This window comes from Typopeltis vanoorti, chromosome 1 (assembly GCF_054136105.1).
Source record: "Typopeltis vanoorti isolate ZY-2024b chromosome 1, IOZ_Tvanoo_1.0, whole genome shotgun sequence".
In the NCBI taxonomy this organism is placed as follows: Eukaryota; Metazoa; Arthropoda; class Arachnida; order Uropygi; family Thelyphonidae; genus Typopeltis; species Typopeltis vanoorti.
The window spans coordinates 151,887,110-151,915,050 of record NC_143549.1 but is presented as its reverse complement, the minus strand read 5'-3'; positions in this window follow the sequence as shown (position 1 = coordinate 151,915,050).

The window sequence follows — 27,941 nt, the reverse complement described above, 5'->3', positions numbered from 1 at the left end:
ATTAGTAACTTCATACATTAGAAATCAAACATTATCTCAATGCGTACATGTACTAACTATCTCACGAATATTTCAATAAATTATTATTATTATTATTATTATTATTATTAATGTAAGGGCGCCTCCATAGAGTCCGAAGAACCATCTATCATACAAGTGACTCTGACAACCCATTCCACTCATTCACAACTCTGCAAGCAAAAAATTTAGTCCTCACATCCCTACTAACTACACCTTTATTCAACTTCCAGGGATGACCCTAGGGTCATTCCTGGATGACAACCGCTTGGCGATTCCAGCCAAGTGCTGAAACATTTCCGCTGCATGAATTCTATAACATCATTTAAGCAACTTAAATGTTTCTATCATATCCCCTCTTTTTTTTCTCCTATCAAACAACTTCTGTAATCCACACACACACACACACCCTCAATCGATCTTCATACCGAACATTACATAGATCACTCACCATATTGCTTGCTGTCCTCTGAATCGTCTTCACCACTTCCACATCACCAAGAAACCCGGGAGACCAGACTTTAGCACATTAACCCACCCCGATGTATCAAGGCCTTATAAAGAGAAATAATAACTTCCTTATCTCTACTTGTTAGTGTGTTCTTCAATATCCACCCCTTATCTTATGGACCATCTTAGCCAGCTTTGCAATATGCCCTCTAAACTCTACTAAGCTAGAACTCTACCTAATTTCGAATAATCAGAAAACACCTGAATATTTCCTTTTAAGTATTTCACATATCATTTATGTACAAATTAAACATCTATGATCCCAGCACTGAACTTCTGACACACCACTAGTCGTCTGTTTTCGCCTCGATTCTTCTCCTCCATAAGCCACTTTTTGATATCTATCCAGCAGCCATCCTCTTATCCTTATCCAACCAGTGTCATATACATCCCTGTTTGTTCTAATTTTCAGAACAGAGTTCCATGTGGTATTTTGTCAAATCAAATGCCTTTTCAAAATCCAGCAAAATCATCGTGTACCCATTTTCTTTATCCAACTCTACTGTTACTTGATTATAAAATGTCAAGTAAATTACTAAGGCATGACCGACCCTTTACAAAGCCATGTTTTCCCCTCATACAGTATCATATTTTTATCCACCTATTCTTGAATTCTCTTTTTACCAATTTTTCCAGTACTTTTATCACCACACCTGAGACACTGATTGGTCTATAATTTGCTGCTGCTGCTGCAGTCTTAGAGTCTCCCTTATGCAAGGGAATCATTTTGTCTTCTTTACACTCCCTTGGAACTCTACCAGAGCGAAGACTTAAATTAAAAAGCCTAGTCAAAGGCATTACCACCTTGCACATTCTCGCAAAATCAGTGCTAACATCCCATCTACTCCCAGAGATGTATTTACATTGAGATTCTGCAATGTAATAAATCTCCAATTCATCCACCTCTCTTTCCACATTAGTATCTGTCACATAGTTCAAAAGCAGTTACCTCACTAGGATGATATACTCTTGCAAAGGAATCAATTTTACTTCCTTATTTTTTTCCTGTAAACAATAAAAATCAAAAGAAATATCTTACTTACAGGAGTAAGATACTTCAGTAGCATTCGAGATATTTGAATTAGAAGGTTTTATTCTATCATTGAAACATTGAAAAAGTATTCTAATCATAATATATACTGTATATATATAATCATAATCGTATCATTCCAGTCATATTCTAATCATAATATTATTTAAGCCCCGAGGGTTTCAATGATAGAAAAAACCTCTAATTCAGATATCTCGGATGCAACTGAAGTACCTGAATACTGTGAGCAAGAGTTTCTTCTGATATTTGTTTTTTACCGAAAAAATATTGAAGTAAAATTGATTGCTTAAGCTTACGTTTTATAGTTACAGACAAAAAAAACTTCAAAAATAATATTGAAAATATGCTTGAAATGTAGTTTTACATTTCCAATTTATCAATGTAAAAGAATTTACGGTTATCTGTAGGCGTATTATGAACATGTTTACAAATTGATTGAAAATCAAAAAAAACAAATGAGCCCGCGCACGCATGCACGCACACACACACACACACACACACACACTGAAACGGACTTGAGATGGATCATTTTGTGTGAGGAGTTCCCAATTTTAATTTCAATATAATCCGCTCATCCAGAATCAAGAAATTCTGGTTAGAAATCAGCTTAGAGAGTTCGTTAACAAAAGCATAAAATAAGAAAATACTTCCTGGGGTGTTGAAAATACATTTATCAACGAACAACAAGCTCCCTTTTTAACAAATCAATAAATCCTGTAACGCTTTGTTGTTCACCAAAGGGAATTAGTGGAATCCTCAAGCCCTAAAGGTTTGGAAATTGGCTTTAAGGAGATCTAAGCCCCACACTGTTGCCTAATCCTAAATATCATTTATTTCTATGTATCTCTATGTGTGTTCCGTAGTCTATTCTGTCGAGATGCAAAATTGAAAAATCCCTTTCTTACCGGAGGGATGCTGGTGCTGGTTCTCGACTTCAAAGATTAGCTAATCAGGAATCGTTAAAAATGAAAATGTTCATTCGCTGAACGACTAGAAATGAAACTGTCTTCTTTACACATGTAATGCCGCATAATTGAATTACACCAGGGTGCGCAAGCACTTATATTCCATATTTGCAGGGTTGATTTCCACACTAATGAGAAATATAAGGTTTGTTCTGAAGATATATGAATTAATAATGAAACGAAATATGAATTAATAATGAACTTTTCACTTTGCTTCATTGTTTTCTTCAGTTCTAACTTTTTATCTGTCTAGTCATACCTTAGCTGATACTTCCTCATTCATTTCATCCAAATTAAAATTTTTAAGAAATTAATAATTAAGTATCAGCCTATTTTTACTTAATCAAGTTTCGTTTAATTTAGGAAATGAGCACTGCGATGATTTCGACAGCGATTTCTTTATCTCGTATTCTGAGTTTATACACGTGTGTATTGGTGTTTAATATTCCATTAAATTATTCTCTGTGCGTTTCTACTCATAAAATGTCGGTCGTAACTGTCCAAAATGATATCAGCAAGGGAAGAAGACACAGTTCCTGAAATAAGTCTTTTAGAATGATTCTTATATTTACTCGAGTTAAAAATGTCCAATAATTTATAAAAAATCTTTTTGCTCTCTCCATAATAATCAAACTTAGCTTATTAAGTATAATTATGCTGTGTTGGTCTGTTTCCATAGAAAATGTATACTGCCCATTGCACAGTTAAATTATAAGCGACATTAAGAAACGAAACTACCAGTTCTTGATGGATTCAAAAATGTAACATACCTCCCTATTTTGAAATGCACTTTGTTGCAAAAAGTATACATATTTCCTTTAGTTTTAAATGTCCCATTCAATGTTAGCCTACATTTGTCCGCTCTTATGAAGGTTGTTCTCTTTTTTATGACATGACATTTACATCTAGTAGTGAAGTTGGACTTGTCTTCCATGGTGTTCTAACTTTTCGCAAATGAAAATTCTGTATAGTACTAATCGACTATTGTACGTCACATACAATATGATATTGTTGATTATAAGTTTCTACCATGTCGCAAAAGTGTAAGCAAAATAATAACAATATAATATTCGATGTTCGCTTTTCCATGCACTGCCTTCGCAAGAAGTAGTTCAATCGAAGAGAATCATTCCAAACCAATATATCTGCCTTAATAGATGGGACAAATAACATTATCATAGCAGCCATCAAAATTTAACACTCTTATATCCACAGAATACCTGTTGTAATTTATTATTCCATTTTACTGATTTCTATTTTCCAATCACAAAGAGCTCAGCACGATAAACGTCGAACCGGAGCATTGCATAGATGTTCGGATTTACAGCCCAAGTAACTAAGGCTATGAATTAGGTGTCTTATGTCTGTTAACTGCATATTGTTTCTGCCCAATTTGCATCTTTTGCAAGATGGAAAAAAACGATTTTCCAGGAGGAAGGAATAACTCTACTACCTCAGTATGAAACCGGCCAAATCATCTTGAGATGAAAATACATCCATACAAAAGTTCTTCGTTTCCTAAACTGGAAGAAGTCTACATAAGATTCCCCTTCTGTTTTCAACCATTTGCTTGAAGGGATAATGTTTGCTTATTCGCAGCATACCTTCCATGAAAACTGAATTCAATTCTATATGGCCAGTTTATTGTTCTAATGCAAACCTCAACAACAGTGCACCCAATAACAATTGTGTTTGAGAGAAATTAATGATGTACCATGAGAGGAAAACCTTGTTCAGTACATGTTTCCTTTTCTGTCAGTTTCTGTAGTCTTCTTGACTGTTTCTTGGGTCTACTTTCACTTATGTTTCAATCGCAAGACTTGATTAATGACTGACATACCACCTAATGATAACTCCTTGGTGTTGGCTGATTAAACTACGCTAAACTACTATATATATTATTAAATGTTTTTAATTTTTATTCTGTTTTAATGTTTATAGGTAAATCCAATCTATGGAATATGCTACATACCCAGGCCCACATTCTGCATCCTGCATGTGATATATATTACATACAGGGGAAATTCTGTTCTACAGACCATTTTCATAATACTATTTATTCATTATTTATTTATTTTTTACAAATCACTTTACGTCTCTAGTAAGCAGATTTGTGGTCTCACTAGAGACACGAATCGTCTACTGCCTAAATCGATAAAGAAATACAATATTTTTGAAAGGCTTGATTTATATTAATATTTCTGAGGAATGGTAAAAAGTTTCAATTAGGCATTCTATTTTATTATGTATTCTATACTGCTTCAGTATTTTCCACAATGCCTCGTACTTACTGAATCGAAAGCCTTCTGTATATTTATAAAATTGTGACATAATACACATGCTGGCGAGTTAATTAGAAACGTTTATTTAATAACGTGTTAGATTTCCTTTAGCGACTGCCAATGCCTATCCTCTTTAATTTCCTGTGCATAGTTCAGTGAGACATGGGTTGGGAACAGCTTTCATTAAATGCTTCCGAAATTGCTGCCCACGGAAGTTTTATTTGTTCGTACAAGCCTCCTCAGACAACGTTATCATCGTTCCTCATAGACTGTCTTAGGACCACAATTACGCATCTTAGACAAGCAATGTGAGTTATTTTTCCATTGATTTGATTAAACACTAAGAATATATCACCTCTTGAGAAACCAGTCAGATCTGCTGCTTTTAAAATCGTGGCTCCAGCCAACCAGACTGGCATCTACAACAAGCTTTTCATTGAACCCTGAAAGATCCTTTGTTTTTCTCATTGTGATATCAACACTACTGAGGATTTCTACCCGTCAGCATTCTTAACCAGTTGACTAGAATAAATGGTGACGTGTTCTATATGCTGAGTAAGTGACATATTTTATACATATCAGAAATCTTTATACATATCTGCATAAAGGTTTCTAATTCAGTGGCTGGTAGATGTACAGTATTTTAGTATGTTCAATATATTTTTAGTGACATGGACTGCAAATAAATCATTTATTGCACTCCTCCACGTAAGCATAGACCAATATAAACATGATAATGATATTTTCTCAATAAATCTCAATAAAAGTGCTACATTGATTAAAAATTCACATCCATGCCCCTTCTTTCATGCATATATGAAAGAAGGGAAACGGATGTGACTTCTTTTGTATGAATTATGCAAGAAGCATAAATCACAAGAGAAATGGAATTCGAGCTAGAGGCATAGAAGATAAGAATGGAGAAATCATAACTGAAGAAGATAAAATCCTAATGAGATGGAAGGGTATACATTGAAGATCTATATGACAAGGAAAATAGACCAAATGAGTTGCCATTAGAAGATGTAAAGAAGGTAAATGAAGATGATCTAGGCCCAGAGATTTTGAAGACAGAAGTAGAAATTGCCATTAAAGAACTAAAATGTGGAAAGGCAGGCAGAAGTAACAGATGAAATACCTGCACAATTCCTGAAACAATTTCTTCAGAAGAAAGGAACTGAAGAAATAACCAAAATAATAAATTTAATTTATAACAAAGGAGAATTACCAAAAGATTTTAGGACCTTAATATTTATACCTACCAAAGAAAAGTAATGCAGTGATGCAAGGATTTTAGAACAATAAGCCTCATTTCCCATACATCGAAAATACTTATGAGAATCTTAACACGAAGAATAGCATCTAAGGTGGAAGAATGTCTTGGAGAAGATCAGTTTAAGGGTAGGGGAACAAGAAATGCAATGGGATTGTTAATAATAAAACGCGAAAGAAGTCTGGAAGTGAATAAAGAAGTTAATATTTTTTATGTAGATTTTTAAAAAGCTTTTGACTTTGTAAAATGGGATAAGATGGTGGAAATACTGGAAAAGATTGGTGTAGATTGTAAAGACAGAAGGCTATACATGGGAAAAACTGCCATGGTCAGAGACATATACAGGGTGTTCGGGATAAATTTGACAGTTTCGTAAGGAAAAAGAAAATCTTCTTTGTATCTATTAAATTTAATGAATTGACAAAAAAACATTACAAGCAGAGTTAATTACAATACTATCAACAAGATTTACTCAAAATAACCACCATTAGCATCGATCACAGCTTCAATTCTGCTTCGGAACCTCGAACAAGCTGATGCTACAGTCTCCCTGGGAAGGGCCGCAAAAACTGTTTTAATTTTATCCATTAACTGGGCTTTTGTATTACTGGAAGTGCGATTGGTGTCTTTTTCAACTGCGCCCCATACAAAATAATCCATGGGGTTAAGGTCTGGGGAGTTTGGAGGCCAAACATTTGGACTGGTGAAGTCGTAGAAATTTTCAGACAACCATTTTTGACTTTTCCCAGAGGTGTGGCAAGGGGCCGAATCCTGCTGCCATACATACGGCCTACCATTGGCTACCCTTGTTATCCAGGGCTTGACTACAGTTAGCAACTCCACGAACAAAGCCCGAATTCCAATGCCAGGGTTCTTCAACACCTGTTCCTGCAGATTTGCGAGGAATTCTGCTGTACGAACGCAATCAGATCGTCTGCTAGGGATCTTTCTTCTTGCTACATCCTCGTAGTCACCATTGCAAGTCTCTAGTTCATGCCTGATTGTTTTTACTGTATTCAGGGAGCATTGGGCAGCAGTCGTAATATCCTTATTTTGAAGGCGGGCACGAATCATCATGATACAAGTTATTCTCTTCCATGATTCAGGTGGGTTCCAGCTATCCATCCTTTCTGACATCTTGTATATGAATGAAGAAGGGTCCAAACTTTTAAATGAAGAGAAGTGTGTGTTAATACATGTAACTTACGGAAAAATATAATTAATTATAAATATGTCAAATTTATCCCGAACACCCTGTATGGTACACTGAACCAGGCATCATTGGAGAAGGAGTAAGACAAGACTGTTCTCTGTCACCAATTTTGTTTAACATGTATTCCGAAGCAATGTTATGGGAAAAATTGAGTAAAGAGATTTAAATATCTAGGAAGCGTGATTAGCAGTGATAGAAGAGGTAAAAGTGACATAAATGCAAGATTAGCGATGGAAAGAGATTCCTTTAATAGAAAACGGAATTTATTCAGAAGTAAAATGGATAGAAACCTAAAGAAAATACTAATAACATGTTGTGTGGAGTATTGCCCTCTATGCAGCTGAAACTTGGACATTGAAAAAAGAAGAAATTAAGATTTTGGAAAGCTTTGAGATGTGGATTTGGAGAAGGATGGAAAAATCAGATGAACAAATAAAATAACTTACTAAGAGTTCTTAAAAAGAGTAGAAGAAGAAAGAAGTGTGTTAAGAGGATAAAATAAAGAAAGGGAAACTGGATCGGACATATTCTGAGAAGGAATGGAATCATCAGAGATGCCATCGAAGGAAACATAGATGGAAAAAGACCCAGAGCAAGAATAAGGAAAACAATGCTGCATGGAGATTGGTACACAACCTTGAAAGAGAAGGCTCAGAACAGAAGAGTGGAAGGAAAGATTTTGTTACAAAGAAAAACCTGCTCAATTGCAGAATACTCAAGAAGAAGAAGAAGAAATGTTACGTGTTCAGAAATATAAATATACACATTTGTAAACTGATTCACGTTTTGTCAATGAGTAAGTGTAGGAAGGAGTTGAATTCCTATTTATTTCTTAATTTCCGTTAACATCGCATCGATGATCATGCTCAAAATATTCCTGTAAACTCTTTGTATCAAATTATCACATAATTATTTGCCTTTCATTGAAAAATGAACTTGTTATTTTTAGTTATATATCAGTTTTGACAGTTTGTGAAAACATAACATGGAAGATGTTATGTTTTAGATATTAAAATAATTTTAAAAAATTAAAAAATGCTCGTCTTCCTCCATCGAACTAGATATAATTGAGATGATTATTCTACGCACTTCCAATGGAGAGTGCAAGCATTCGTATAATCATAGGACAAAATCGATTTGAAACAGATGACAGTCGACGTAATTATCTGTAATGACTTTTTTGTTGGATTAAATACCTTACTTGTGTTGCACGCATAAACGTTTTTTTGTATAGGATATACATTCTTAAACTTTTAATGGTAACGACTTCCTTTTTTATGAAATAATCCCATCTGTCGTGTGTGTTTGTGTGTGATTTTTATTTAAACTAAATTGTTTACTGAAGGGAATATTTTTAAAAATGAGAAGAAAATAAATGTCTGTGCACTTCAAAGACTGTTTTCAACCTTTTATCGGAGAATGGAATAACATTATTTGGCGTTTAAATTATATTTCTGTTCTTAAAGAAAGAGGTAAGGAGATATGATGAAAGGATTACATTCACCGAACTTTTTATCTAAAATTAAATTTCCTCCAAGTTGTTTCGTAATCATTAGACAGTATAGTGCTTCAAACACTTGAACGAAATTAATGAAACCTTCTTATATGGAGACGAACTGAAAGAAGTTACAGCCTTATTAAAAAGGCAGGAATTTTCATTACAGGTAAACATACATTGATAGAAAAAATATCACATTTATATGTAGTCTCTGTTTGTTTATCAAATATACATATATCATTGTCGGAAAATTCCCTAAATATGCTTATTCGACACTCGCAAATATATGAACTGAATTTTATTGAAATAACAACAAAAAAAGATATGAAAAAGACATGTAATAGAATTATTTTATTTTTTATATCTCAGGCACAGAAAAATTTACAACACTGTTCTTCGAAATGTGTAATAAAAAGATCGAGAGTAGTGTACAAACACATTATCATAAAAAAAGTATGCTAAGTACTTCGACTGCATTTTCGTTTCGCACCACCACTGCTTTTAGGTCAATAAGTTCTTCACCACTTACACTTTCCCCTTCACCAGTGTAATAAGAATTAAACAAAACGCACTGACGACGAACATGGGTTACAACTGCAGGCTACGATCCGAAACAGTAGTCACGTACAGTAAGCATTCAGCAGACTACTGTAATTCATTATCAAGCCAAATTACCGGAGGATTTTGGAGTTATGCTGTCGACGTTTGTTTGTTTGTTTGTTTTGCGTCGTGTGGGAAATAAATGGAGGTCCCTAGTCTGGGCCAGTATATATTGCCTACAGGACTCAAAGTACATTTCCAGTTCTTTTTTTTTTACCGTCTGCATTGGCAAGCAAACGTTTAGGTAAAATCGAATTTTCGCAACTGGTATTTCGTATGTCGGGGAATGCCGGTGTATATATAAGATGACACAATACATGCATATATATCGTTTGTCAAAATTAAGCATCAAAATTAAATAAGGCATCAAAGGGCATCTTGCATGTGAGGCAGATCAATGACTGGAGTAGTAGTATTAAGGAGGGACGTGGATATAAGAAATAGATGGAGCATATAATTCGATGGGCTTTTGAATGAGGAAAGTGCGAGGACTCACAGAGAAGATGGGCAGCCTTATGAGGGGATGGTGCAGAACATCAGTAGAGTGGAAGTGAAGAAGGTCATAAAGAGGATGAAAAATGGAAAATCGGTGGACCCTAACAGGATCCCAGTGGAGGCATAGAAAACAATGGGGGAAGAGGGATTGACTTGCTGTGGGACCTGTTCATAAAATTTTGCGAACAGGAAAATATACCCGAGGAGTGGAGGGGAAAGTACTCTTGTCCCCATATACAAGGATAAAGGGACCGCAAAAGAATTACAGAGGAATAAAGTTAATGTCCTACACAATGAAAATCCTAGAAAGGGTTCTTTATGGAATACTGAGGAAGGAGGTAGAGATTGCAAAGGAGCAATTTGGCTTCATGCCTGGTCGATCAACGACAGATGCTATCTTTGGGTTACGGCAGATGATGGAAGAGTTTCGAGAGAAACAACTGGAGCTACATATGGTGTTTATTGATCTGGAGAAAGTGTACGATAGAGTGCCAAGATAAGAAGTCTAAAGGTGTTGGGGGAAGATGCTACTGGAGAAATATGTCATTTTGGTGCAGGAGATGTACAGAAATGTGAAGACAAGAGTTTGGTCCTGCCTGGGCGAGAAAGAAAGTTAAGTGACAGTTGGCTTGCATCAAGGGTTAGCATTAAATCCGTTCCTGTTAAATATTGTGATGGAGGTGGTGACGGAGGAGGTGAGAGAAGACGCGTCTTGGACACTGTTGTATGCGGATGACATCGTGATGTGTGCAGAATCAAGAGAAGAAATGGCAGCTAAATTAGAAAGATGGAAGAAAGTACTAGAAAGAGAGATATGAGACTGAGCAGAAGTAAGACAGAGTATATGTGTTGCAAAGTGGATGGCAGCTAGGATACATATCTGGATCTGGAAGGAAATGTCACCAGGAAGGTTAGGGAGTTAAGACAGGTTCAACAGTGAAAGAGGGTGGAAAGGCTGAGAAGGAAGTGGGACGCAGGATACAAGCGGGATGGAGGAAATGGTGAGAGATGGCTGGAGTGCTATGTGAAGAAGGTGCCGATCAATCTGAAAGGCAAAATCTACAGGACAGTAGCGAGACCAGCTATGACATATGCTATGAAAACTTTGGCCGTGAGGAAGAATAACATCAGCAGGATGGAGGTAGCGGAGATGAGAATGCTTAGGTGTATGTGCGGTGTGACCAGAAACGATCGTCTGAGAAATGACTATGTAAGGGGAACGGTGAAAGTTATGAACTTAGAGCAAAGATACAGGAGGCAAGGTTCAGATGGTATGGTCATGTGATGAGGAGGAAGGAAGAGTATGTGAGAAGAAAGGTCATCCAGATAGATGTGCAGGGGGGAGGGAAGCGCGGGCGGCCAAAGAAGAGGGAGATGATGGAGGAGGACTTGAGAATGAAGAACTTGGATGTGGTGACAGCCCAAGACAGGAGGATGTGGAGAAGACTCACTGAGAACATCGACCCTACTTAAGTGGGACAAGCTGCAGAAGAAGAAGATTCTTTGCCAAAATTAAGCAAATTTATTAATAAAATAAGAATGTTTAAAAAAATAATACATATTTGTTGGTCAAAGGCCTTAACATTAAATTTTCGGATTACATCTCTGTATAAAATATTCACACATTTACTTCGAAAAGTATTTTTATATTAATGTTGAAATCTAGTAGTCTTTGTTATAAATTTTGTTAGCGAATGCTTTTTGATTAAAAATGTTGACCCTACTACTTCTTAAAATTCATTTTATTTTTATTGGATAATTAAACGGCCTCAGATTTTGTTATTCTAATTGATCAATACATTTCATACATTCCGACTAAAATTATAATAGTGATTCCTTCTAATATAAGTGGCAATGTATATTCCGTAATATATGAATAATTTATGTTTTTGTGAGTTTTTTAATTGTTTAAAGTTTTTTTTTCATTAATAGCAGTTAGCAATAGCAAGATATTTGTAATTTTAATAATTACACATTTTTGTAATTTTATTTCATGTGCACGTTTATTCTGTTCTTTAATTTATTTTCTATTTCCTGCTTTCTTACATCCTTCTCCTGTTTTCATCTCTATACTACAATACCTATAATATGCGTATGAAAAGATATGTAAAAATGCTAATGTATAGAGCCGAAAGGTCATACTTTGGCATAATTAAGGTGTTAAAATATATAATATTATGGATCCAACTATATTTAATAATAAGATACGAAAAGAAACTTATAAAAAGTTCGAAAATTTATCGCAGAGCTCGTTTTTAAGTATCTTTTTTAAATTTGAGTGTAAAATATGACTGTGAATCCATATTTGTGGATATAATGGATTCATAACATTCACTATTTAATACGGTACACTGCATTTTTTGACGAACGTGACTTTTAAAATTTGATGAATGAAATGATAAAGAAAGCAAGGTAGTAATTCTCCTTCACTTATTAAAAATATACAGTTATTCATTTTCTTTTTCTTTGGCAGACAAGTAAAATCTTATTTCATTTTTGGAAGAAAATATTCATTAAATGTACATAATTTTTCATTGCGCTGCACTTTTTTTGGATATTTATCATATTTATTTACTAATTTATTAACCATTAAAACAATGTTTAGTAATTCTTAAGTCCGCGCGGTTAGCCTAGTGGCTTTGCGCTTCGCAACCTGGGGAAGGACACTCCTTCCCCAGGTTGCGAAATATGCCTGGGGAAGGAGTGTCCTAGCTTCGATACCCGGCGGTGACGTGAGGAGCTGAAGGATTTTCCTCAGCCATAGCCAAGTTAGCCGGTCTTGGGAGTGGACAGTAGGGTTTTCTCCCAGTTTATCTGGGGTTTTTCGTCCCGAAAGCAGGCAAACCGGCCCCATTAACACACTGATCTACAGCCATAAAATACTTAACCCCCCCATGAGGGGCTCAACTCGCCCCAGTAAGGACGGGGGAGAAAAGGGAGGAAACTCCATATGAATAAACAAATAAATAAAGTAATTCTTAATGGATAATCAAAGAAATTATGAATTATAGATTGAATTCTCGCATCATCAACATACAGACGCAACAAAAAGTATATAAAACTGATGTTAATATTTCCTTTTTCTATTAGATATTCGACTACATATTCGAATATTATATTACCATCCTCAAATGTAAATAAACTGATATCAATATCAGTTTATTTACAGCTGGGCTATATTAATAATATATTGCCCAGCAACATCATGGAATTATACACAACATGTGTTTTTCGTCCATTCCTGTTGTGGAACATATCAGTAAAGTGAAAATTTTACAACTGTAGACGTACAACATAAATGGACGAGAACAGAGTTTAGTCTTTATCACACAAGAACATCATTCCGTTTTGTTTTGATTAGTTACAAATGAATACAAATGAAGTTTTTATCGAAGTGTTTCAGTTGTAGTAATAGTATGAATTACCATATGTTTTATATTATTAATATTCAACCATGATTATTCAAATAAACAAAGATCGTGGAGAATCTATCAAGACGAAAATCTATCATGCCAGTAAGAATAAAACGAACATTAAATTAATAAAGTGTAAAGAACAAAAAAGAACAAATTATAATAAAATAAAGAAAAAAATACATGTATGATGGCGAGAAAATGAATAGAAGCTTACTGCTTCTATTCTATCTAAGGCATTAAAAAAGCAGAAAAAAACACTATACATCCGGTTTTTTCTGACTGCAAAAAAAAAAAAAAAAACTGGAAGTGATCTGTGCAGGACATGTTTGAAGAGCTAAAGGGAGAAAAAAGAAGGCTGGACTGGAAGACAGACTGGCAACAGAAGAAAAAATCGAAGATACAGGACTGTGTCATCATGATGCACCAAAATAAATCTAATGAAATGGAATGAATCATTTCCTGGAGGAAGGCAACTTAATAACAACAATAATAATGCTAATAATAAAATAATAAATTAAGGCAAAGTGAATATCAAAGCGCCACTCATTACAGCTGCTGTTCATACTAAATTAAATTATTTGACATATTTGCCTAGGGCTTTCCTTAAACATTCTTTAAAGCAACTCTTCTTAGAAGAATGGAGGGAAGTTTGTTTTAATTATTAGATTTAAGAAAACATTCATTTGGTGGAAAAGCAGCAAATCACTGAAATAAACTCCCAGGCTTGAAAGAGTTAGCTACTTTAAGTAGTATTCAAGGAGAAAACTTCCTTTGACAATTATTTAGAATGACTTAATTATGGCTTTTATTTATTACTAAATTTTAGTTTTTATCTTTTCCAATACACATTTCACTTACTTTTATGGAATCTTCATATGTCGACACACTTTCAATTATTCAATTCGTCACAGTAATATTATTAATTATTAAATCAATACGTTAATGATAAATGACCATCCAGAATAGTTAATATTGAATAATATCCATTAAAATATTCATTAAAAGAGTAGTTTAAATAGAAGAATTATGATAAAGTACTGCTTTTCCAAGAAGTTACTGAAATCACTTTTCCTTTTTATAATTATTCCTTTTTATAATTATATTATAAAAATTTTATAATTTTTATAATACAATTTTCCTTTTTTGTGTTGATAAAATATCACTATGATTACCATTTTATACATATCAGAGTAGTCTAATTGCCTTCGGAAATTCTTCGGTAAAATTCTCTCATTATATCCAAAATGTTTGTACTTGTTAAAGTGCTTTAGCATAAAATGTTAATTCCTATGTAATAAAATGAAAACAAAAACATAATTCAAGGGGTTCTTATAATTTAAAGAAGAACAAAATTGCCAACTATAAAAAGCACTCTTATAAATAACACTAAAATGCGCTGGTGTACATATTTTAGTGGATTCTACAATTATATTAGGTGCATATTGTAGCATACTTTACAATTTCACAAGTACGGATATTGTAGTGTAATTGACAATTACACTGATGTACATATAGTATCTACAATTACACTAGTTATATATAGTATACTCTACAATTACATTAGTGTAAATAGTATCGACAATTATATTCTACTGTACAAATATACAATTACACAACTGCGCATATTATACAATTAGGCTAATACACAAAAAGAATAGCAATATTCACAATTAAAAATTTTGATTACCGTAATGAATTTCATCTGCTATCTAAAAAGACGACAGACAAACATCTGGAAACATCTGGAAACCAAACAGAGCTTTGAAGCACTTACAACTCCCTGTTTTTAGGCCTAACATATTTCTTTTTGTCGTCTTCCATGCGATAGCTTTTTCATTTTTTTTATTCTCTTGCTGTTGTTAATGACTTCGCTAATATATCAATTACGGTTTGCTGGAGAGAATGCACGTGTAAGTTTGAGCAACATTATCTCACCTAATCATCACCGAGTAATTTTTTTCCATTGACTTTCTTTACTTTTAATAACAAGAAATTAAAAATTTAAAGGTATTGATTGTTAACGTTTTAATGCATCTCTCAGCTCGTTGCGAGAACTTTGCTCCTGTTCCCGAGAGACCTGACAAATAAATCATTAATCATCTCAAGCTAATGCAGGGCTCTTGAGATTTCTTCGCAATTTTTAAATTAAAATATTCTCTTCTTCAAAGGTGACTATCATGCATGTGAAAACTGGGAGAGAATAATTTGGAACATATCAGATTTGTTCCCTTAATAGCTAAGGTAGTACACAGTTTAAGTTCGAGTAATTTTATTCATAGCTAAAGGGCGAATAACTGTAAAACTTACGACATAACATGCGGCACAGAAAATTTCAGAAAATATTCTAGGCATTCATTAATCATTTCACTTTAATGATATTTGAAGTATCTTTGGGACTTTTCCAAGTGTGTGCTTTTCCTTCATAAAAAATGAGCTGCATCTCTACACAAATATTAACTGATTATAAAATAATTGTGCAAAAATGAGAGTATAAAAGCACCTCTTAGACTAAAATCGTGATAACATTTCGATGAAAAATGCATTCTAAATTTAATTATTTAGCAGGATAACGGATGTTGTAGGGAGAAATTTAAACAAAGAATAAATGAAGCAAATAATGTTAATATGTCAATAAGCAACGAAGTCTGTGACGCCGGTATAACTGCATGTACTCATCTCCGGGATCGTACTTTTTTCTGGAAGAAAAACCTAAATTTCGGGATGAAAAACCCTGCAACTTAATGATACTGATTAATTCATCAGAATTTGAGAAGATCGTCATAAATATTTCTTATATAGTATGACGCAAAACAGTACTAAATAACTACAACGATATATGTTATTCACAGAAGTTCAGTACTGTTTTTTTGCTCCATACCGAATACCGTACTACAGGAATATAATTATTTCCTATTATCGGATCGGTTTGCTTATTTTATGAAAGGGAAATAATTATCTTTCATTTATTTTTATCGTCGTAGAGTCAAATTTGTCTGACTTCCGTTAATATTATTATTAATTTTCATTAGTATTGTCATTTTTAATAATAATAATATTATTATCTTGAATAATATTATTAAAACTATTTCTATTTATAAATTTACTTTAATAATATTATTACGTTTATTTCACATGATAGCGACACACGTTTACTGTTTCTTTCCTTTACTTCACTTATTTCATGCCATAACTTACACACGTACATGCAATAACTATTAGACAAATTTTAAAAAAATATGCAATACATAATATATATTATTTTAGATCTCTAGATCATACTTTGCTATTAATATCATGTAATTCTACGGATCTGTCTATCATGCTGTAATACACACTCTTTTAATACAATATTCTAATTTTCATGGTTATTAGTACTCTAATTATATTTGTTGTATCAACTAACGAAATATTCAGGATAACAAATACTTAGAAATAAAAACAAACAAACAAACACCAGTTTACTAGGCATTTTGTGTTGAATTTACGCATAATGTAACATTTAACAATATATAGGTATGATAATAAAAACTGATCGTAAAAATTATTATTATTATTATTATTATTATTATTATTATTATTATTATTATTATTATTATTATTATTATTATTATTGTTATTATTATTATCATTATTATTATTATAGGTCGCGTTGGGTGTTTTACCCAAGGTCATTAAACACAGTGTTCTGCAGCAGGCATAATGAACCGTCATGCGACTGAGGGGAGGGGTCACTCTGCACTGGGTGTGGGCGATGAATACGCTACTAATGCTCCGGGACATCGGAAGCCACGGAGAAAGTAATAGGAATAGCTAAACGCTGCCTGTAAAAAATTGAAGAACAAAAACCAGTCACCAAGAAAAAGCAGTGACACACATAAAGGTAAGGTCCTTTCTGATCCTATGATTGCTGACATTTTTAGTTTTATTCAATTTCATGATTAAAGACTTGCTTAACACCCACATGGAACAAATCAACAAATATTCCAGAAGTACGAACATTAAATAGAATACACTAATGAAAGTTGAAGTGCTTGGAACAGTGCGCGGAATTAAATTGAAACTAATGGTAGCAATAAGAAGCGCATGAAAACCTCGAGCATGAAAATGAAGAACTGCGAAAAGAAGTAACACTCGTAAATGACAAATGGAGCACCCACTGCAAATAGAACGAAAAAAAGAACTGCAAATAGAGGACGTATCAAAAGAGAAGGTAGAAGATTTAAGCTGTATAGTGCACCTGATCCCAATCACAACCACGAACATCATCTCTGTTAATCGCGGACCACAAAAAATAATAAAGAGAGAGAGAGAGAGAGAGAGAGAGAGAGAGAGAGAGAGAGAGATTGCCACTAGTTATTTCTCATTTATCAGCAAAAGTCTGAGAGACCACATTCTAGCAGCAAGCAAAAAAACAAAGTTGACAACATCGATCCTAACTGACAAGCAGCCTCCAACTCCTATCTACATTTCTGAACACTGTATCCAATACTTTAAAAAGCAACTGCATCAGCAGGTAAAGAAAACAAAACAAAACAAAAACAAAAGAACTACATTTTCCCCCTGGACTAAAGATTCTTATGTCTTTATGAGATAGGACGAAAATACTCCAGTTTATGTTTGAAATGCATCCCACCTAACCAATCTAAATGTAGCGCATAACCCCCACACCCATCGTAACAAATAAAATCCTTAAGACAAGCTTCAAAATTATTTCTGAATGATATCGCATGGTCATCTCAAATCTAGGCGAGTATATCCAGTTCGGAAAATATAACTTTTAAAGTTTTTGATTCTTTGAAGAAGATCATTGAAAAATTACTGGCTTACATTGATAACACTGCTCAACAACATCTTGACCAACATTGATGTACTAATCCTAATCGAAGTTGCCATAAATGACACAGAAAGTTTTGCATACAACATTAAGGATTACCAGTCCTTCATTTTATATAGATCACCTCAACCTACAGAGGAGACGGCATTATAGCATTTACTAAGGAAAAGGACAGCATGGCAGAAAAAACAAACTCTTTTCTAAAATGTGGAAACACTAATATTGGAGCATGCAGAAACACTCAATTAAGATGTAAACGTAATATGCATACCTCCTGATAATGCTCCACATAATAATCCACAATAGAAACCAATCTGGGCATTGACGCCCGTACAACTCATCGCCTCATCCTAATAGGAGACATTAACATAAATATTCTTGACCGCACCTCTTCAGCCAATAACATATATCTTGATATACGAAGTAGTCATTACAACATAAATTCTACCATAAACTCCCTAAAATGATAAGAATACTTAGGAATTCACTAATCCAACTAGAAAATGAAGACTCCGCCACAAATATTTATCAAAAAAGTTTCAGTCAGGATGTGAATGAAAAGCAACAGCAAACTCATTCACACGACTCGAAACAGACAATTTTGCAATGGTTAACAAAAAATTACCAACACAAACTCAACAGCTTACTCCGTATTTTACATTCAAACAGTAACTAGAGGCTGCTCTCTTACAACTAAAACCAGAGACAATTACAGGAATAGGCAAAATAAGACTCACAGACCCTTTATCCCACTCGAAACAAATAAATCCTATACTTCGGAGACTCGTGAACATAATATTCGACACTGGTATCATTTCATAACCACAAAAACCGTGATAATTTACACTAATTTAGAAACTCGGCAAAAGAAATGATACAGAGAACTACAGACATCTACGAGCCATCTCCAAAATTCTTCAAAAATTATCACACACACACTAGAATACAGAACTGCTTACAGAAATGCTTACAGAGATACTGTTGTAAGATACAACAGTATCTCACAAACCCATATTGGGTTTGTGAGATAATGTTGCTTCCAGAAAATAATAATAATAATAAAAATATCTTATTAGAAGACATCTTCGAATTCATAAACGAAACTTTCGCTAAAAATAAAGCTGCCTTTATACTTCTTGACTTAACCAAAGCTTTAGACACACTTGAACATTACTGCTGACCAAACTCTACTCATTCGGAATAAAAGGAACGCTACATATTTGTTTCAAGAAATATCTCTCAAACAGAACATAAGTAACAACACTTAGGCCTGGGGCATACAGATAAAATGCTGTGTCCCACAAGGAGCCATATTTTCACGTTCTCTTTTCAATATATACGTTAGGCACTTTCACAGTTTGGCAACGTGAATATGGCAAATATATAAATACGCAGATGGCACCTTGCTACTAATGATCCACAAAGACATCATCATCATGCCTCTCTACAAAGTACAACAAGATCAAAACTAAATCAGAACTTAAATCTACCAAAATTCAGTTACAATGAACAGCACCATAACAGCGGATGTTAATTATACATAACCCAAATAATCATGTGCGCTGCATTACTTGTACTACACCTGTCACATAGCACTGCATTAACAACAATAACAATGCCAGGCCTATAACCATGTGTAATATCTTGGCCTTGGCATAGATTCTTACATTGACAAAACGTATAGAATACCTACATACTAAACACCGCATCATTAAAGCAAAACTCTTCCAAATGAAAGACACGATTCTACCAAAAAAATCTTATATATCACAGTGTTTGATAGTCAATACTTACTTACGGTATGAGTCTATGCTAACAGCCATCTAACTAAATCAGAAAAATTACATATAAACATTCCTTAACAGCGCTTTGAAGATCTAGTATACAACAACCTAATAACCAATACACAAAATCCTGAGCATTAAATATCTAAAACACTATGTAATGTTATTAACGAATTACTTCAACGCCTATCGTAAGGTGAAATAAGAGTATTAAATAAATATAATAGAACGGAATAGGCGTAATGTAAAATCTTCTTTTATTTGTAGAGAAAAACATGTTGGTGGTTAGATTAAAGGTTAGATTAAAGAAAAGAAATTAAGGAGCGAAAATTGTGTTACACAATTATAAATTGTATGTGTTATTTGGTTGGTTTGTGTGTCTCCACTGAAAAAATTAGTTTCCTGGAGTTTTTCCATTGGTTTGCTAATTCTTACCAAATTAGCAAACCAATGTTGCTTGTACGTGAAACTTCAAAGCAGTTTCGAACACTCGATGTTATATTGAACTCATTTAACGTTCGAATGTCGGTATTAAATTACTAAAAATACAAGATTTACTGAAGACTCCACTTAGTCGTTTACTAGAGGAATCCCATGAATCAGCAAGCATTATTTTCAGCTGATTATTTGAGCAAAGTAATCAGCTGAAAACTTTCCTCAAAAGCCAAATAAATATTTAAGCGTTCTTTAACAACTAACTCATGTCTTAAAGTTATGGCCCCGATGAACTTTAGGGGACATCATAATTATTAAGAAAATGCACTGAATGCATTAAAACATATATAAGAAAAGATAAACTGTCAAACATAGTTACCAATCTTTTAATTCCAGTAGCACTGAAGTTAAGGTTTTACTCATCGTTTAAAAAGTTATTAAACTTTTTTTTCTAAACGACCATCCTAACCTTCACTTAGGTGTTTTTATTTTATTTTATTTATTTAATTTAGCTTTTTTTTAAATATCATATGTGTATATGTGTTTAGGATGTTGAATATTAGCCATTCAGTTCATGTGTATATTTCTGTGCTGTATATTTGTGTTCATTTATTTATTTTTCCTTTGAATATATTGAGACGATTACTGTTTATTGTGTAATGGTTGCACAATAAATTTACAATCTTCACTATTTAATAATAATAATAATAATAATAAAAACAAAGTGAAGCACAAAGTGAGAAAGAAAGAAAACCATAATGAAATGAATATATCAGAACTCATTCGGATACAAATATCAGCAGTAAACTTAATTTTTACTGCTTGACTCATAAATAAAATTAATTAAAATCGATCAGGTAGAGAAGAAATCCTTGGGGTAAAACTAGAAAGCGAATAATTGAACTCTTTCTCTTTGACTTCTCTAAGAAGATTTCCTCAATTACAAGTTCCTTGCTAAGAACAGATTACGAATGTCTTCAAGAATATTTTTCAAACCTATTTTTGTGTTGCATCTGCTGAGAAACTGTAGTTTAAAAATGGGCGCAATTAACGTTTTCATTGAGTTCACTCTACAATTAATATGTTAATTTAAAGTGAGAAAAAAAAGGAGAAGATCTCGGATGAATTGTTACTCAGCGGTCTTGTAATTAACGTTGCACATTTTAATTACAACCTCATTAGCTTGGATTTGGGTCTAAACTTATCATCGTCAGGGCGGAACAAAACAGATTACTTCTCTTTCCTCCAGTTACATGTTATTGGATACCAGGGCCTTTTAGAATACGCAGGTAATCTTATATTTCTCGTGAGGAAAGTCCATCAAGGATAAGACAGAAGGTCTTGAAATCTGGCCTTAAAATATCATACTCTGTCCCTGCGTGTAATCTTTTACTTTATTAAAGTTTGTTCCCGTCTCAAAACATAATTAAAACTACAGATTCAGAAATATGTTGCCTTCTGGTGTTCTTTTAAAGGAAATAATAACAAGCTTCTCTTTTGTCAAGTTAATCCGAAATAACATTCTACCATGAGAGTTTCCTAACATTCTTGTTAAGTTATGGATACGCTAATGGGCATTATGTAAGAAATCGGCTTATGGTGTCTAAACACGAGAGAAACCAAAGTAATCCGTTTGGCTGTACTGCACCAAGCTTTAAATAGTAATGTATGCGTCTGCCTTCAGCCTGTAGATTTTAAACATTACTAATCTAGGAAATCTTAGAATGGTGATTCTCCAATAGTCAATTAGTTTACAAATTGAAAACTGGACACTGCGACGCAGTGATTTAACAGAAAACATATTCTACAACGTATTTAAATATTTTATAGGCGAGTCCTCTAATGAAAATTATAAATTACTGTACTTGTCCCTGCATTCAAAAACAACTAAATCATTGATGTTAATACAATGTCTGTTATGCTGATATTGATAGAAATGCTATTTGGTGGCACATCTATTTGGTGTCATATTCTTATGACAAATATCGGTGTATACTGATGTCATTCCTTTTTATCATAATATTTTATTCTAGCTTATTTAGCTATATTATTTAACTGCTTACAATTTTCCGTTATCATATGATAATAAAAAATTAATATCTTAAAAATTAGCTATTGTCACAAAATAACAAAAAGTGGCAAAACAATGATCTATGTGAAAATTTTCAAAAATTATAACCAAGATTAAAGTCTTTGTTTTGTGTAAGTTTTCTGCGTATTAATAAAATATACGCTATCTACCAATGATTGTCCAGACACCCCTGTTATTTGAAGTTATGGAACCTGTCAGGTTTGTTAATAACATAAAACCTGCTGTACAGATAGTAGGAAGCAGTATTTCATCGTAGCAATTGAATACGGAATATGTCAACACGACGTGTACTCAGTGACTTCGAGAGAGGTGTCATCGTGGGCTATCACATTGGTGGCATGTCCATACGTGCCATTGCCACTCGACAGGAGTATCCAAAATCAACGGTTGGCCATGTGATCAACAAATGGAGACGTTCTGGCATCACTATGCAGGAAAACATCCAGGGCGTCCATCGAGGTTGACTGACAGAGAGAGGAGGGTGTTAAAACGGGTGGCACGCAAAACCCGGCTACAATCGGCTGAGACCATCCGTGATGAGATCCGGAAGCCAGAAACACAGTGCTGAACACAAATATTGTACGAAAATAACTCCATTTACTACGTTTCCACGGAAGAACAGCGGTGTACAAGCCAAACATCAGAACAATGAACAAGGCGGCTCATCTGGCCTGGTGCAAAGAGCGTGAACTGGACAGTTGGCTGGAAAATGACAAATGACTCCAAAACTGTACTTTGTAGCGATGAATCAAGATTCACTCTTTCCAGTCTGATGGCAGGGTGTGGGTATGGAGGCATCCTGGTGAACGCTTTTTACCACAGTGTGTTCTACCTACAGTAAAGTTTGGTGATGGAGGAGTAATGGTGTGGGGTGCATTCAGCTGGTTTGGAGTAGGATAGGACCACTGGTCGTTGTCCCTGGTTTCACGAAGACAGCTCAGTACCTTGATATTCTGGATAATCAGGTGCTGCCTATACCGTGGAAATATTATGGAATGGACCTGTGTTTCTATCAAGACGAATATGCCCCTTGCCACAAAGTTGGAGCTGTAATGGAATGGTAGGAAGCGACGGGTGTTAAACACCCGTCCTGGCTTGCGCAGAGTCCTGAACTCAACCCCATCGAACACCTGTGGAACGAATTAGAGCGGCAATTGAGGTGCAGAGCAGCAAGTCCTCGATTTGTCGCTGAACTCAGCGCTGCTTTGACAGAGGAATAGAGAAAAATTCCACCTGATGCCTGCAGCGCATTGGTGGAAAGCCTCTCTCAAAGGGTGCAGAAGGAAAATTGCTTAAGTGTCCGGACAATTATTAGAGATAGTGCATGGTTAAATATAAATACTCTGCTATGCCATAGTTGTGTAAACATATTTTTATATTAACTGAAGAGGAGAAATAAGTATATGCATTGTCCCAGTAACAAATCACAACGAAAGCGTGCAATACATCGATTGAAATTAATCTGTAATAAGAATGTATAGTTCACTGTAAATAGCACAGACAAACATAAACAGACAAAAATTCAGATAATACAGAAAGCGTTATCTGATCAAAAATATCCGAACACCTCTTTGCAGCAGTGGATTGGTTATATACAACCATGACTCATACGGATAAAAAAAGAAGTATATGATCTAACAATCTTCAAATACCAATATTAACCGTAAAATTGGCAGTACTGAAGAGCTCAGCGCCTTACAACATAGCATTATATAAGATGCCATCCATGCAACAATACAGTTCGGAATATTTATATCCTGTAGCAGCTGACCTTGTAAGTAATGCAAGGATCGTCTTGCATTACTTACAAGACGATCGCTTGTAAGTAATGTAAGTATAAGTGAAATGGAAACGCCAAGGAACAACAACAACAACGGAACAGTCGCGACTTAGTAGGCCACATAAAATCACTGAGCTGGACCTCCGAAGGCTGTAGCTCGTCACTCAAAAAATCTGGGGTGCATTCGGTGGCCATTGTTCTAGGTTTAAACTCTCTTTCTACCAAATTACGAAATGCCTTTACAAGCAACGCAGACACCAAAACTGTTCATCAGCAACCGAAGAACAGGATTTCCATAGCCGCGCAACCGAATTCAAGGCTTAAATCAGCAAGGGCAACTCCAAATGTCAGGTGGAGGGAGCAAAGCTTGTCGCCATTGGACTCTTAGGCTGTAGAAATGCTTTCTCTCGAGTATCACGCTGCACCATTTGGCAGTCCCATGGAGGAGTCTAGATTTTGGCTGATGCCAGGACTGGGACCGGTTTTCATAGTTCAAGCTGCCTCCTCCCCCTTAATTCCAGTGACTGATAATCCTACCGTTGAGTCCTGTAATGACATTCCAGGTAGACAGTTCTGTTCTTCTAACTGTATGGCTACAATTCGGTGAAGACCACCCCTTGTATCATCCCGAAAATGTCCACGTCTCTAAAGAGGAAGATCCGTGCAGGAATGGTTTGATGAGATGGGTGTTCAAGAACTTGACTGTCCTGCACAGATCCCTGATCTAAACTCGATCGCACACTTGAGGGATAAATTTGAACGCCGACTACAAGATAGGCCGAATCGCCCTACATCACCCGACCTCAATTATTGCAGAAACGTACCAAAGTTTAGTGGAATGCCTTCCCCGAAGACTGATAGTAGCTATAGCAGCGAAGGGTGGACCAATTCCATATTACTGCATTTCATATTAGAGTGAGAGTCGCGACGAGCATGCGCCCTGACATTTTTGATCAGTAGTTTAAAATGTTACGAAAATAGGACTGCCTGGCGTATCTCGAAATATTCAAGGATGAGGGCTAAAATGACTTTGTCTGTAATTAATAATGAGAGGTGGGACAGATATTTTTATTTATATTGTCTGATGTTAATGATAACAGTAATATTTATCTGGATTGTAGTCACCGCCTGACATCTGAAAACAACATTCCTTTTACTAAAAGCTCGAAATGGTATGAAAATCGTCGTTTAATCTCCAGAATAGAGATTAAACGAGGAAATTTCATGGTTTTTAACTGTTATCCACGCTGCTGGAGGTTTTCATCAGAGAAGTGCGATTAGAGTAACATTCAAATGTAATTATATTTAAATTTAAAATTAATTAAATCTAAAAATGCATTTAAATTTAAGTTGATACATACATTTTACTGCACAAGAAATTGGCTACAAGGAACAGATATTTATTCTCCATTTTAGATCACTTATTTTCCACATTGTGTTTCGTAGCTACAAGAAAATATATTTATTCTTATAATCACAGACGTATGAGTTTTTTTTTTTTTTTTTTTTTGAAATGGCTACTTCTGTCAGTAGCAGATACGCAATATTCGAATCTCTTTAGTCACGTTTTGCGATTCATTCATTTTCTTATTTCAACCAGGGATCATTTATTGTCAGCTGACAATGTTATCGGGCTTAGGATGCTTCCTTACCTTATTTATAACTTCACAACGAATTTCTGAGTCATATCTTCGACAGCATATTTTAGATTACCTGTCATGAGCGTACATTTTGAGCTCTCTTTCGTCATCTATTTCCCTTATTTTCCTCAAATTTATGCCTTTTAGTCATATCGTTCTAAAACAAAAATCGACTGTTGCCATGATTGTGTGATAGAGAAGAAGAAGAAGAATGACGATTGGGAAAACTAAATTTATAACATATGTAGTTTTGAAGGAGAAACTATTTCTGGATTGCCCATACTCAGATATAGGCCGATTATTATATCAGATAGATAAGAGATTGTCCTCTCTTTCCCTATCAAATTCTATTAAAAATGATTGATATCATATGAATTTAGTAGACCTAAAATATGTTCAATTCCGACGTCGTCAATTGCCTGGAAACTAACCGTATCAGCTGTAACGTGTTATAAGATCAACAGAATGAACATTGAACATCGCCGTTATAATATTCTCTATTCAGCAAATAGCGAATGTATACATAAACGCAAATACACATCATACAAATATTATATTCCTAGAATTCTGTTCTTTACTCACAATGGGAGAAATTACACCTACTAAATTAGATTATAGATTTGAATTTAACATACTTTAATATTTATAGTTATTTATTATTCTTAGCATAAAATGAAGATGCATTATTTAAAGCTGTATGATTTGTACCGACATTAAAATGATAAGAATAATTCCTTGTAGCTTTGTTCTTTTATCGAACGATTCTTGACATATTCATATGTTCTTCGCTTGTTTTTGAATATCATACATTTGGCCAGCCATTTTTTGGTAAATATAATTGATAATGTTTTACAAGTTTTGGGTCATTGTGTATTCAAAATATATTTTAATAATGATTTCGATTATTTTATTTTCACTGTTATTTCGTTATGTTTGAAGATATTAACAGACAATTGAAATAGTAGAATATGCTGCCAAACTCCTCTTACGTAATAAAAAATACGACGAAAATATATACAGAAGATAATATGATATCGCGTTCACCTAGCGTGATCTAATGTGCAAATCAAATTCCGAATATATTAAGAAATACAATTATGGTCTATGAATTTCCATAATTAACAATATCCTTTCGAAACAAAAAATGAAATGAGATCTTAATTACAAACGTTTCTCAAGATCCTTGTAGAAATGTGAAATATGTGTCGGACTTTAACGCATAGAAAAATAAACTATAAATTTACTTATTTAAGCTAACAATAAAGCGAAGGATAAATGAAATATTTAATATAATAAATTTGCACTTTGTTGTTTTTAAATATCGGCACTGAACACGTATTATTACATATTACGCATGTAATAATTTAGATGTATTTTTCTTTGAAATCCTATGCAGTTCAATGCATAAGAATTAAATATCCGATGCATACTAACTAAATGAAGTAAAAAAACAACAACACTAATTTTATGGTTGATACAACACCTAATAAAGTGTTTGTAAATATATCAGATAAGAAGAATACTTGTCCTATTATTATTAAATTGCAAAAAAAATATTTATATAGTTCCCTATCTTTCGTTTATGACCATGTGTTATATATAAATATATACGAGCGTAGCCTAAGGAAAATAGCATTCCTAAGATTACCTTCAGGCATGCCATTATCTTCAAAAGGTGTTTTCCAATTGCAATACAAGTGAGATAAAAATTCAACGAATACAATAATCGATGAGTGAGTCCGATAGAACTCGGAAAAATCATATTTGCCTTTAGCTACCGATAACCAGACCTTAGCTAGAGCTAGTGAAACTTTAGTTGCAATGCCCAAAATCACAGGAATAACTTGACTGTACGAAGTTATTCTTCTAGGGCATAGCATAGTGGGGAGTAAGATAAAACCCACTATATATGCATGAATAAAAGTGAAATACTGAATGAAAAAAATATATCCTTGAATCGTTTTTTCGAATATTTCAGAAAACGAAACTGTGCGCGTGTGTGTGTTAAATATTTTTAACCCGAGGCTTCAAACGAATATTTCAGTTAAATCCTAA